General features: G+C 49.6%; 1 long non-coding RNA gene across 1 annotated transcript; it reads right to left on the bottom strand.

Moving 5' to 3' along the window:
• Positions 1-4,601: 4,601 nt before the first annotated feature.
• LOC140709951 (uncharacterized) lies at positions 4,602-13,417 on the bottom strand. The gene is made up of 3 exons (XR_012090769.1): positions 12,604-13,417; positions 6,366-6,539; positions 4,602-5,232 (listed from the first exon to the last, which is right to left on the bottom strand). It is a non-coding gene; the product is annotated as an uncharacterized lncRNA (long non-coding RNA).
• Between the last annotated feature and the right edge of the window lie 164 nt (positions 13,418-13,581).

Raw genomic sequence — 13,581 nt, 5'->3', positions numbered from 1 at the left:
AATGCAAGAATGAACTAGTACAAAAAAATGGTACTGGGAGTGAGACACTGTTTTAAAGATACCTTAAAATATGGAAGCAGCTTTGGAATTGGTAATAATCTGAGGCTGTAAGGGTTTGGAAGGCTCAGGAGACAGGAAGATTAGGAAAAAAAAATGGAACATCCTAGAGACTTGTTAAATAGTTGTGACCAAAATGCAGGTAGATAGTGATATGGACAATGAAGTCCAGGCTGAGTAGGTTTCATATGGAGATAAAATCCTTATTGGGAACTGGAGTAAAGGTCACTCTCGTCTGCTTCAGCAAAGAGACTGGTGGCATTGTGCTCCTGCTCGAAGAATCGGTGGAACATTGAACTTGAGAGAGGTGACTTAGGGTATCTTGTAGAAGAAATTTCTAAGCAGCCAAAGCATTCAAGATTTGACCTAGATGCTTCTAAAAGCCTGTGATCATATACCTGAGTTAAAGAAATGACCTGAAACTGGAACTTACGTTTAAAAGAGAAGCTGAGCTTAAACATTTGGAAAATTTGCAGTCTGGCCATGCAGTAGATAAGAAAAATCCATTTTCATGGGGAGGTATTACAAGCAGGTTGCAGAAATTTGCCGAAGGGAAAGAGGAGTCAATTGCTAATCGACAAGACAATGAAAAAACAGCCTCAGAAGCATTTCAGAGACCTCCGTGACAGTCCCTCTGATCATAGGCCTGGAGGCCTAGGAAGACTGAATGGTTTTATGGGCCAGGCTTAGGGCTCTGCTGCTCTGTGCAGCCTCAAGACATGATGCCCTGCACTTTGGCCACTCCAGCTCCAGCCACAGCTAACAGTGATCAAGGTGAAACTTGGGCTGCTGCTTCCAAGGGTGCAAACTGTAAGCCTTGGCAACTTCCACATGGTGTTAAGCCTGCAGGTGCATAGTGAGGCTTAGGAACCTCTGCCCAGATTTCAGAAAATTTATACAAAATCCAGAGAACCTCTAACTAGGATGGTGTGGTGGGGAGATGTGGGATTAAAGTCTCCATATAAAGTCCCCACTGGGGCACTGCCTAGTGGAGCTGTGAGAAGAGGGCTACCATCCTCCAGACCCCAGAATGGTAGATCCACCTGTTACCAGAAAGGGGTCTGAATCCAGACACCGAGAGGGTTCTTGGAAGTCATGCAAGGAAGAATTTGGAGCAAGTCCACAGTGCAAAACAGAAGCAACTTTATTAAAGGAGTGAATGAATAGTGACTTCATAGACAGGGTAGGCCATTTCCAAAAGTACAAAAGCATCCATCCTAGGTACAATGCATATTTAAAACTAGAAGTGCTTTTGTTCTCAAAGTATCAAGACATTCCTGGGTCTGTTAAGTCCTGAGTGTGTTTAGGAGACATTATTAATCTGTCCCCTCAATTGTAAATATCTTGAGGCTAGGAATGCTTAACCACCTGGGAAATGCAGCCCAACAGGACCTAGCTTCATTTTTTTTAGCCCTTGTTCAAAATGGAGTTGCTCTGGTTTGAATGTTTCTTACATATTCCCCCCCTCTCTCTTTTACAAGAGGACCCTTAATCCTAGGGGTTGCAGAAGGATGAAGGTCCATCTTCTGTAACTTCATGCTGAACAGGGGTGATGACATTTCCACCTAACTATTAGGGTCTCTTGTATTCAGGGTAGAGAGGAGCTCAGTCAGAAAGCATTGGTACGTTAAGCATCGTTTACAGCTCTGAGTTCCAGCAAAAAGTGAAACCTGGAGGATTAATAAGGATCCAATTTAAGAAAGTATCGAGTAAGCTTATCTTGTGTTCCTCCACAAAGAGTACAATCATAATATACTCGACAACATCAAAGAAAAGTAAAATTATCCCAGGTAAACTAAAGGCTTTCCAAAGACTGAGCAGTTGTTGGGACCAAGCCGATATGGAGTTGGCTGACAGTGCGTCAGTTGCAGAGATACGAGTGTCTAAAGCTTTCTTAGCCTGGGTAATATGTGAGTGGTCTGGAATGTGCTGCAACATTTCATTTTGATCGAAGCACAAGTTCCCCCTTAAGCTGCTGTTAAAATGGCTTTGCCATTCGGTTTGGTAAGGCCACCTGCCTAATCTGAGCAATGTCCTCAGGAGGGTAAGGGCATGGTGCGTATTATTCAAAGCTGTAGCCGTGTGCTTGGCCCAGGCCTCAACTTGCAGCTCAACATTGATTGTGGCTGCCTGTGAAGAAGGCATAGCCATCTGGTGGAAGCAGATGGCTTCTATAATGAGTCTACAGTTTCCCAGTTAGATGGAAGACGGTTCAATTTGGTGAGGATACACCCCAGAGGATAAAGACGACCCCACATACACCTTCCAGTCCACTTATAAGGCAAGTATGACCAGCTGAGTTCCACAAGCCCATCACCACCTCAAAAAAGAAGAGGCACCAGTTTTTTGTGAATTACGTTGCCATCTCACCCACATTTTGTCTGTTAAAAGAAGGGTCTTACTCAAACTTGAGGAAAATCAGCAGCTAATAAATTATTTAAGCTGTGGTCTGTGCCTCTCTGCCTTGTATTAAAAGAGAAAGCTGAGGCCTTTGGAGATGAATCTGTGGAATATGGGGAGTCTCAAAAACCCAATTTTACAGTAAATACTAAATCCCATTTCTTAGGCTCTGCTCCTTTTGAGGTGCTCCATTTGGTATGGGCAGGAAGTGTGACATCCAGAAACCACGGGGTGACTGATTGAGAAATTTAGCTCACTGAGATGCCTGGATGGACTGCATGTTCTCTCCACAGCTCTCTGTAACTCTCTCTCTCAGCTGGCTTTTGAAAATGCCAGGTGGCTGTGAGTTTGAGGTGATAATCCTCCCTCTTCAGCAGCTCCTGTGTTGTGGTCACATGTCAGCTACTCTTTGCAGCTGGTGAAGGCAGGATCAGGATTGAAATATATGTTAAACAAAGGCTGAATCTAGACACATGCACATCTAAAGGCTTTTCCAGTTCTGTACAACTGAGCCTCAACAGTGCCTGTTACAACAAAATTGTCCTCCAAATATTAATTTGGGATCTTCTCCTATACATGTACAAACAGGGGATTGACTATTTGTCCATCTTTGACCCTTACTGTGTTCCACCAAGAGGGACACCTTCCAAAGCAAGAAACTGTTGGACAAACTTCAATCGAATGTCTGAGCATGATCCGCCTGGCAGAGGTTTACTTCCTGAAGAATGGACTTCACCTTTTAACACCGCTTCACACTGAGGTCCAAATGGCTGCACAGACAGTGTTTAGATCCTAACACAGAAATCTGAGTTGAAGATTCTTAATTCAGTTATTTTGTCAACTGTTTTCTGTATTTCCTTTGTCCAAAAGACCTAGCTAGGTGCTGAGGACACAATGATATTCCCACTCTTAGAGCTTGTGCTCCAGAGAAGAACATAGGCAAGGAGAGAGACGATCCAATGCCATCTGCACAGGGGGTGTGAGCGGCCATGGTGCTACAAGCATGCTGTTCATGGGAAACCTGGGAAGAGTGGAGGAAAGCTTGCCAGAGGGAGCCAGCCCAGGGAAGCCGTGGGCAAGCATTCCAGGCACAGGCGTTCACACTGGTGCAGGCAGGACTCTTCTCTTCTTCCCTAAGATCCTAAGAGCAGACTGAACACATGAAAAAGTTCTGTAGCCCAGGCAGGGGCAGAAGCCATGTGTGTCTCCGAGGAGAGGGCCCTTGAAGCAAGGGTCACACAAGCAAGCTTGGTACCCTAGACAGGGGAGCTCTGGCTGGAGGCTGATATTCACTTAGGATTTGGAAGCCCAGAATTCATGGGCCCATAGAAGAAATGGAGAAATATAGCTCAACAGCTGACAAAATCAACAGTTTCTGGGAGAATAAGAAAAGTGAAGGAGAAAAATCAAACTTTTTGTTCGTTATTTACTTCCGCCAGTATATACTTAAAAATAATGATTTCTTAATATCCAACTGGAGTTGGGGAAAAAAATAAATAAATCAGGAAGACATTTTAAGTACAAGTGGCCCATGTGAAGAAGCTGCAGTGAGAAGACGGAAGTGAGCCTATCTTCACCACAGCAGCAGAGGCTGCCTCCCATTCTGGTGAGTGGTCCAGCTGGCAGTTGAAACCCAGCGGCAGTTGGAGTGAAGACAGGATACGCATCATCACATGACCTCAGCGACAGGTCATCAGAGAATGTTCAAATGAACACAGGAACACGTGCCACACTCTGGGGTCCAACTGCCGCTCTCCAGACCAGCGCACTTTCACAGGACAAGCGGCCACTCAGAGTCCATGCTTCATTTCAAAATCTGAGTCCCACACCCACAGTACTATTCCCTGTGTATGAGATAAACGTTAAATGAGGAAAAAAGACCTGCCTTCCAAATATACTTGATAGTGAAAATTTCAGGGTAAAGAGGGTCAAAACACATCCAGAATAAAATGAGGTTCCTTCCTGGATTTGAAAGACTATCCCCACCCATTTTACTATTCCTGAGTCATCAGCAATTTCTGTATTCGGCAGTTTTAAATTTGTTCCAGATGAAAGTATAAAATGCCTTTGTATAAAGTCAATTTTTTTTTTTTTTTTTTTTTTTTGAGACAAGAGTCTCGTTCTGTCGCCCAGTGGTGCTGGAGTCCAGTGGTGTGATCTTGGCTCACTGCAATCTCTGCCTCCCGGATTCAAGCGATTCTCCTGCCTCAGCCTCCCTAGTAGCTGGAACTACAGGCAGGCACCACCACGCCCGGCTAATATTTGTATGTTTAGTAGAGATGGGGTTTCACCGTGTTGGCCAGGCTGGTCTGGAACTCCTGACCTCAGGTGATCCACCCACTTCGGCCTCCCAAAGTGCTGGGATTACAGGAGTGAGCCACTGTGCCTGGCCTAAATTCAATTTTTAAAAGTTAATCTCTAAGAATATAACTCATAGGAATTGTATAGAATCTCTTATCAGCTATCTATATTATCTACTGTTTTTCTCTGTATGCAATATACTTACTAATTTCTGAATCTCTTTGAGTTCTTGAGAGCTTTCTCTGTGAATGTATACATGAAAGATTGGCTATTCACTCGGAGATGAAGAAAAAAGAAGCATTATATGTTCAACAATGTGTTTATCTGTAAATACAGGATGATTTTCTAAATGGGGAGTTCCGATAACCTCAAACTCCAGGAGTAAATGTGTTCGGCTCATCAATCAACACCCAGTCACACCCATTCTTATTATCTCGTCATGAGAATTAGCACTTGGAAGGCAGCTGACAGGTCCTGCAAAAGACAGAACAACTGAAAATTAGAGAATAAAAATGAGAGCATTATCACATTTAAAACAAAGTAGATACCCATTACAAAATGAAATGGTTCAGTGCAAATTTCCATCACTGCGGATTCATCACAAGCTTTAAGAACTGTTCAATCAAATGGGCATTGGTGAGATAGAAAAACTGCATTAACACAGACATAGCCATTTTTTCACGGATTACCTAATTGAGAAGGTGACTGACAGGATTTGGGAAGGAACAGGTAATATTACCTGTCTAAATGGAGAATTATAATGGTTAACAACTGAACAGAAAAATGTGTTTGCACATAATATATGTGGATATATATACATATATATACACACATACATGTGTATGCATATATATATATATGCATGAGACAGAGTAAGACAGTGGTGAGACTTTAAAAAACACTAGAAAACATACACATCTCCAATGCAAATTGAGGAAGAATTTTTTTAAAAAATAGAGAATACATTAAATAAAAAAAGTCATCTCATTGGAGGAACAGCATTCAAAAGCAACTTTTAAAAGAGCAGCTTAGACTTCCATTTATAGGGAACAGTTGAAAGAGCAAAAGGCTTTCCTTCCCGCTGCCACCCGGGTGTTTACAGGGAATGAAAACTGAATGGGTCTCTCACACTGGCAGGCAAAGCCCTTAGAAAGCTTTGTCACGGTGTCTGTAATATGTGATTGTTCAATTAATACATCTAGACAAATGTACAAAAACTAAACAGCCGTTACTTCCAGAGGCGGGAGCTGGCAGGCTGCAGAAGAAGGAAAGGCAGAAACCCAGATTTCAGTGTGCCGCCTTCTGTACCTTGTGAATGTGCTACAAGTGTGTTATTCCTGGTGCGTTTATTGGGAATTTATTCATTTTTTTAAATGAATACCCCAAAATGCTGGTAGAAAACAACCATTTTGTTTTGTTGATGCTTCACGGGGATAGGAATTCACGCAAGACACAGAAAAGATAGCTTCTTGCTACGTGTTGATGTCTGGGGACTGCAGAGAAGGCTCACTGGCTGGGGCTGAATCCACAGCAAGGGATTGGGATCATCCAGAGGGGACATCACTCCCGGGTCTGCCGGGGTCACTGGGCTTGGCTGGAGAACCTACAGGAGACTTTCTGTTGTTCTGGGCTTCCAAGCAGCCGGGCAGTCGCAGGACATTTCAGAGCCTTGACTTGGTGGCCGAGGGCGCCACAGGTGAGTGACTGGAGTAAACCAGGCAGAGGCTCGTGGTCTTTTGAAACGTAGCTTGGGAAGTTTCTCAGCATCCCCTCCACGTCACCTGTCAGGGAGAAGTGAGCACTAGTGCCCGGCCCCATGAGAAGAGGCATAGACGCCCACCTTTCAAGAGGAGAATAGCAGAGAAATTGCAAACATGTTTAAAAAGCCACATGCAAATTCCTGTTTGAAAATCTCCAGCACAGAGATACCTGTCAAACATGGGATAAAAGACCTGCCGCTCTATGACCCAGACCAAGGGTAAGACAAATGTGCGTTTTCCTGCTGCTTCAGCCACTGTGAGTTGACTGACAAGTACACACACAGTCAGGGAAATTAACCGGAGGGTTATGAAGTAACAGGGTAATGAAAGCTAACGTAGACCTGAAATGCTGCTCTACAAAGGAAGCATTTCATTCACTCTGTTAACTTAAAAAAAAATCACAAGATTTATACATTCGGAAAACAAAAGGAGACTTTTTTTCTTTGCTTCATTTTAGGTTCAGGGCTTCATGTGCAGGTTTGTTACATGGGTACATCATGTCGCTTACGCATGGTATGAGACCTCATTAAACTAAAGAGCTTCTGGCACAACCAGAGACTTGATTTCTTATGAAAGTTTATAGCACGCAACGTGGCCATCCTGCAGGCTGGGACGCGTGCCTCCTGCCAAGGCCAGAGCCTGGCACATGGAAGGAGGGGGAGTTGGGGCAGGAGCTTTACGCAGGACAGGCTGGCTGAATAGAAACCTCCCACACGTTACAGGGGAGCTGTGAACATTCGTGAGGTTGGTCCTGATGCATACCAAACACACACACATGCAGCATATGACCCATGTTCACTATGGGGTGGAGACCTAATATTTAAATGTATTACAATTAGGCCCTGTACCTCAAAAGGCCTTCAGGACACGAAGGCACACAAGTGCACAGCCTCTGTAAACCGGCCAGAGCCAGCCCGTGGCGGGTGGTCTCTTCCCAGGAGTGAGTTACTGAAACCGGTTTCCTGTCCAGTTGGAGCTGCAGTTACGGCTGCTGGAACAGGGCTTGGGGGCCAGTTACTCAGTGTCTGGTGGTGCACTACAACTGTCCATAGTGCTGATTTAGCTGCTAGAGCAAAAGAAACTCTGTGGCAATCGGAACAGTTTATTCCTTGTTTAGGGGCGTGTGACTCAGCCCCTGCCTGGCATGGCTGTAGGTGCTGCTTACATGTTGGTACTTTACTGCCACAGAATCTGTTCTCTCCGTCTGGTGACCTCGATTGGAACATGCTGTTGGACACTGGCTGTGTCTAAACATGAAAGGAAGGGGCAGAACGAGGCATCAGGTTGCCCATCCGCCATGGCCTGATGCCCGGCACTGAGCAGGTGTGGAGAGGCCTGGGGCAGGCCTGGGGCAGGCTGGAGTGACGGGATGGTCCGCAGGAGCCTTACTCCAGGAGCAGCTGCCTCAGCTCACGGCTCCACCGCCCAGTTGCACTCATCTACAAGCCAGTGCTTCCATCTGAAAAACCCGACAGCCTGTCCTGTTCCCAGTGCCCTGAGTTTAAGCATCTCTCTGCCAAACCATCAAGAAAACCCTGGGCTCTGCAGATGCACGAACAGCCTAGTGCATACACTGGGCACTCAATAAATGCCAAGAACAGCTACCTCCCTGGTGCCCAATGAGGACAATAGTCACCATCATGGCAGTGCACTTTCAGTTCCAGACTTAAATTCCTTCTTCCCAACATGGGGAGTGGGGGACCCAGTGTGCAGTGCAGGGCCTCTGCAAACACCTCTCCTCCTGGGCCCCCAGCCAGGACGAGTGGCCTGGAGGAGCAGTGGGAGGAGGAGCAGAGATGGGAGCCAGCCCTGGCCTCAGGGGCGCCACCATCCCTGCACACAAAGGCACAGCCCTCTCTTCCTAGAGGCTCTTCCTCCAGCACCTGGCCTGCGCCACCCACTGGAGAACACGGACATCCCTCTCCCATTCTGTGCAGGGAAACGGAGGCCCAGCACTCGCCTCTTACACTCATGGTGAAATTGTGACCAGGACCCAAGTCTCCTGACACTCCTAAAATGACAGGCAGCCCTCTGCCGTGGGTGGGGAAGGGGTCCAGGCACAGTTGAGGTTTGGGGGAAGGAGGTCTTCTGACAATGTTCCCAGGGTTCCCGAGGATGGTGGTGACTCAGTGCCCACAGGAGAAATCAGATGATCCCACGCCCTCCTCAAAACAGACCTGGGGCTCAGGCACTGATGAAGACGCCTCTGGATGAAGCTGCTTGATGGTTTGGGCAGAGAAATGCTTAAACTCAGGACACTAAAAATGGGACAGGCTGCTGGGTTTTCCAGATGTAGACAATGGGCAGAGGGCTCAAAGAGATGCCATTCCAGTGAGATGCAACTGGCCAGCAGGCCCAGGAAAAGATGCCCGGCAGCACTGTCACCAGGGAAAGGCAAGCCAGAGCCACAGCGAGATGGCACTGTGCACCCACTGGATGGCCAGAGTTAGACACGCACCAGAGTAACACGGGGCGGTGAGGACGTGATAAACACTGACCCCCGTGCACTGCTGCTGGGAATGGAACACGGTTCAACCACTGCAGAAAACAGCGTGGCAGCTCCTCAAAAAACAAAACAATGACCCAGCAATTTCACACGTGGGGCCTAGGTACATACCCAAGAGAACTGAAAGCAGAGACTCAGCTATTTGTAACGCAAATGTCCCTGACAGCACTTTGCATAATTGCCAAAGGGTGGAAGGCACCCACATGTCCGTCCCCAGATGAACGGGTGATGGAACACTATTCACCCCTCACAGGAAGGGGGCCTGACGCATTCCACAGGGTGGAGGAACCCAGAAGACCTTATGCTGAGTGGCAGAAGCCAGACAAAACTCCAGATGAAATGTCCACAAGAGGCCAGGCCATAGAGGCAGAACCCAGGGGCCGGGGGAGGCGGAGAGCAGGGAGCAGCTGTTTAATAGGTATGGGGTTTCCTTTTGGGGTCGTGGAAATGTCTTGGAACTACACAGAGGCTATGCCTGTGCAAGGCTGTGACGGTGCTGAATGCCACAAATCACCCACTGAAAAATGGATAATTTTGACCAGGCGCGGTGGCTCACGCCTATAATCCCAGAACTTTGGGAGGCTGAGGCAGGCAGATCACAAGGTCAGGAGATCGACACCATCCTGGCTAACACGGTGAAACCCCGTGTTATCTACCAAAAATACAAAAACTTAGCCGGGCATGGTGGTGGGCGCCTGTAGTCCCAGTTACTCGTGAGGCTGAGGCAAGAGAATGGCGTGAACCCAGGAGGCAGAGCTTGCAGTGAGCCAAGATCGCGCCACTGTACTCCAGCCTGGGTGACACAGTAAGTCTCCGTTTCAAAATAAATAAATGTAATTACTTGTCACCCTGATTCCCCCTCCCTGCCCCCCAGCTGCTGAGCCCACCAGTGTCGCTGCAGAAAGGACGATGGCTCTGGCCGGCAGCTCTCCGGGGCGGGGTGCGGCGGTCAGCCCGTCGCCCCATGCCTGCCCAGGGCTTGGTGGACCCGAGGGACACTGTGGTCAAGGTGAGAGGTGACAATGTGCTCGCAGCCCTCACTCTCAGCGCCTCCTAGGTCTCGGTGCCCACTCTGGCGATGCTTGAGAAGCCCTTCAGCCCTGGGCGACAGGAGTGGGCAGGGGCAGCACGCAGGTGGTATGCAGGAGAGGAGTGCGGGCGGGACAGGAGCAGGAGTGGGGCGTGGGCCACGGACTGTGCAGGGGTAAGAGCAGGGCGCGGGTAGGAGCAAAGCTGTCAGGCAGAGGTAGGTGGGAGCAGGTGTGGTGCTGGTGAAGGCTACCAGTAGCCTGGGTCTACTCACCTGTGCACGCACAGCTCCTCCTTTAACCAGGTGCACCTGCTTTGCAGTCCCTGTGCTTTGCCCTTTTTGCTGCACAAAGACAGCAGGGGAGCCGTGCAGGGATGCAAGATCTGGGACTGCTGGAGTTGCGACCCAGAGGACTCTGAGAATAACACTCCCCGCCAACCCCCCCATCCCTACCCCATGCTCCAGGCTCTCCCAACCAGAGCACACCCTGGCCATTTTTCCTGAGGCAGAGGCTCAGTGGAGCTCAGCTTCTGGGGCCAGAGGCGGGAGGAAGTAGAAGATGGGGACTGGGGGGCGTTTGTCAGCATCCAGGGCAGTGCAGAGGGTGGGGGTCCTGGAGGCCTGGCCTGGGAAAAAATGTGTAACCAGGTTTGGAAAAGCAAGAGTTAGGTGGGCAGGGGGCGGGAGGCTGAGGCATTGGTCAACAAGCACCAGGTGGCTAAGGCAGTCCGGAGGGGTAAGGGGCAGGGCTCACTGTCAGGCCCCGAGCTGGTAAGCTTGAATTTCCTGCTGTTGTTTGGGAGGTTTCCTGAGAAACCAACCCCACTGAAATGTAACTTTAAAACTGGGAGGAGCAGTTTCCACATTCGTTCAAAGAAGCAGTAAACATATTCTATAGGAGAATTTGGCTGCTTTCCGTCTCCTGGGGGGAGTGTGGAGGGAGTGCCCTTCTCTCTACACAGGATGTGGGACTTAGCAGAGCCAGCATGGCGCCCCAGAGAATCGTTTTCCCCCAGAGACACGATGCCCAGGATGACATTCACCTCTAACAAGGGGAAGCCGACCTGTGCTGGGGTCCCTGGGGTGAGGTTGGATGTGGGTTCTGGGCTTCCGTGGGGAAAGTCCCTGTTCTTTCCGCATCCCCCAGCTGCCTCTTGAGGTCTGCCCTGCACCCAGCCACGGAGAGATGGAGAAAGGGAAGGCCATGGGGTGGGAGGGCCCAAGACGCTGTGCCTGGGGTGCCCCCGGGGCCAGCCCCTCCTGTTTCTCTTGTGTCTTGGCTGAGCTCACGACTGAAGCAGTGATCTGTGTATCACTGCAGACCTCAAAAAATGAAGTCACCCTGGCAGGCAGGAGGAGGAGTTGCCAAGATGGGCTGGCTTGGACTTGGCCAACTGCTATGTCCAGAGCTGTCCTGCTGAGGGATAGATGGTGTGGGCAGCCAGCCCATGAGAGGTACCCTGAACCACTGGACTTTCTGCTGCCTGCCACCCACCCCTGCCAGGCTTTACAGAGCTGGAGTTGGCTCCCTTGAGTGCATACGAGCCCCGTTTCTATTCCTAGCAGCTACACAGGCTTCACACTCGGGCCTATGCCCAGGGAAGGGACATTGTAGTTAGGGAGGGGCTGAGGGGAACTTTGAGCAACAAACAAGCTCCTGTGACTGTCCCGGGAGAATGAAGAGGGAAGGGGGTCGGCCTGGATGGCACCCCTCCACCTCCCAGGAACCACTCTGGCCACATCTTGGCTGCTGCCCAGACTGGATGCCTGGCTCAGCTCTGTGACCACCTCAGGGCCCATCTGAGCCTGCACTGCTGCCTGGCATCCCACGCACTTTTCCCTTCTCCCCACCCCCACCCTTGGGGGGCTTGAGTGGACAGCTGACACCAGGGTGGGGATATGGTTTTCTCCTGGGGAAAAGATCTGAGGAGCCCCAAGTGGGTGCCCCTGACCCCTGTGCACTTGCATACATGCACATATGCATATACCTGTGTTCACATGTGTGAACACAGATGCACACCTTATTCCATGTGCACACCCAGGGACTTGAGGGTGGCCCAGTAGAGGACAGAGGTGTGAAGCCTGGGGCCTGCTGGCCTTGGCAACTACAGGGAGAGGAGACTGCCCTGCCTGGGTGTGGGCTCAGGATCCAAAACATCAGGCAGCAAAAAGGAGTTCAACCAGCACAGGGGAAATAGGGCCACCCCGAGGTCCCACAAAGGGAGGTGGAGGCAGAGTGGGTTGCAAGGCAGACCCTGGTCCGGGCTTCTCTCAGTTCCTTGGGTGAGGAGGGCCTGCAGGGGGCTCTGCCTCCTTTTCTTGCCTTCCCTTAGTCGACTCTCTGAGCCTCAGTTTCCCAAGTTATAAACATCTCCATCTCAGAAGGAGGGTGGCTCAATAGTCAACAGGTTGATTTCAAACCTGGGAGGGACTAATGACAAAGTTAGGTCGGAACCCGCACTCCCTTACAGGCTAAGAGTTTTTAAGGATTCAGGGTGGGAAAGTTTATCAGAGGCTGCGCTGCCTGTGTGTCTCTTTGCCGTGCTTACCTGGCGGGACAGTTGTGTGTGTGCGCTCGTACATCTTGCTGCAGCTGCAGGCATACTTCCGTCTTCCCCTGAGTCTGCTTGTAGCTTCCCGATATTTTAGTGCACCTGAAGGGAAAGGACTGTGCTTAAGGCCCACTGGTTTACTGGGGCCCATTGTTATGAGGGTGAAGTTTGGCAGTTACTTGAGAGACTTTCCCGCCACCTCCCTCTGTGCCTGAGCTGTCTTATCTGTGTTTCACTGTCTTGCTCTTTCTGGCTGCTGCTTGTAGTTAGAAGTGAAGTGATTTCCTTGAAATGCATGGGGCTAGAAAGGGAGCTGGAAGTTAAAGTGGCAGTGTTTGAGATGATGGTGCTCCTGCTCTGTCACCCCTGCCTTTTGATGCCCAGGACCACCCCACCCCCCGCACCACCTCTTGAATTTCCTGCTGTTGTTTGGGAGGTTTCCTGAGAAACCAACTCCACTGAAATGTAACTTTAAAACTGGGAGGAGCAATTTCCACATTCATTCAAAGAAGCAGTAAACATATTCTATAGGAGAATTTGGCCTCTGTCCTCTGCACTGCAGCAACTCTGCCCCCGACACTCAACTCTGTGCCACACCCTGCACCTAGTCCTCAGTGCAGCCCGCTGGCTCCTGATACCCAGGCCAAAAACTTGCACCCGTAAGTGTTGGCCCTGAGCCTCCCATGGCCCCAAAGCTACATCTTCAGGTGCCCTGCCAGACAGTGGCACAGAACTCCCAGGCTACAGGCTGGGTCTCAGCCCACTGCACCCCTCCAAGGGAGCCCACCCCAGAAACAACAGGCTTTTAGGTTTTTAAAGACCAGGGTGGCAAAAATGCAGGAGAGCAAAGCAACCTTGCCAAAGAGAGCCCCTGCACTCCTCTGTCAACCAAAGCGGCAGAGCTGGAGGAGGAATGAGGAAGGTAGAGGTCAAAAAGGAAACTAGGAATCGCCACACTGTCTTCCACAATGGTTG

This window comes from Chlorocebus sabaeus, chromosome 23 (genome assembly GCF_047675955.1).
Source record: "Chlorocebus sabaeus isolate Y175 chromosome 23, mChlSab1.0.hap1, whole genome shotgun sequence".
NCBI lineage: Eukaryota > Metazoa > Chordata > Mammalia > Primates > Cercopithecidae > Chlorocebus > Chlorocebus sabaeus.
Note: the sequence above shows the minus strand (reverse complement) of the source record. Positions and strands in the feature narration are given on the sequence as shown.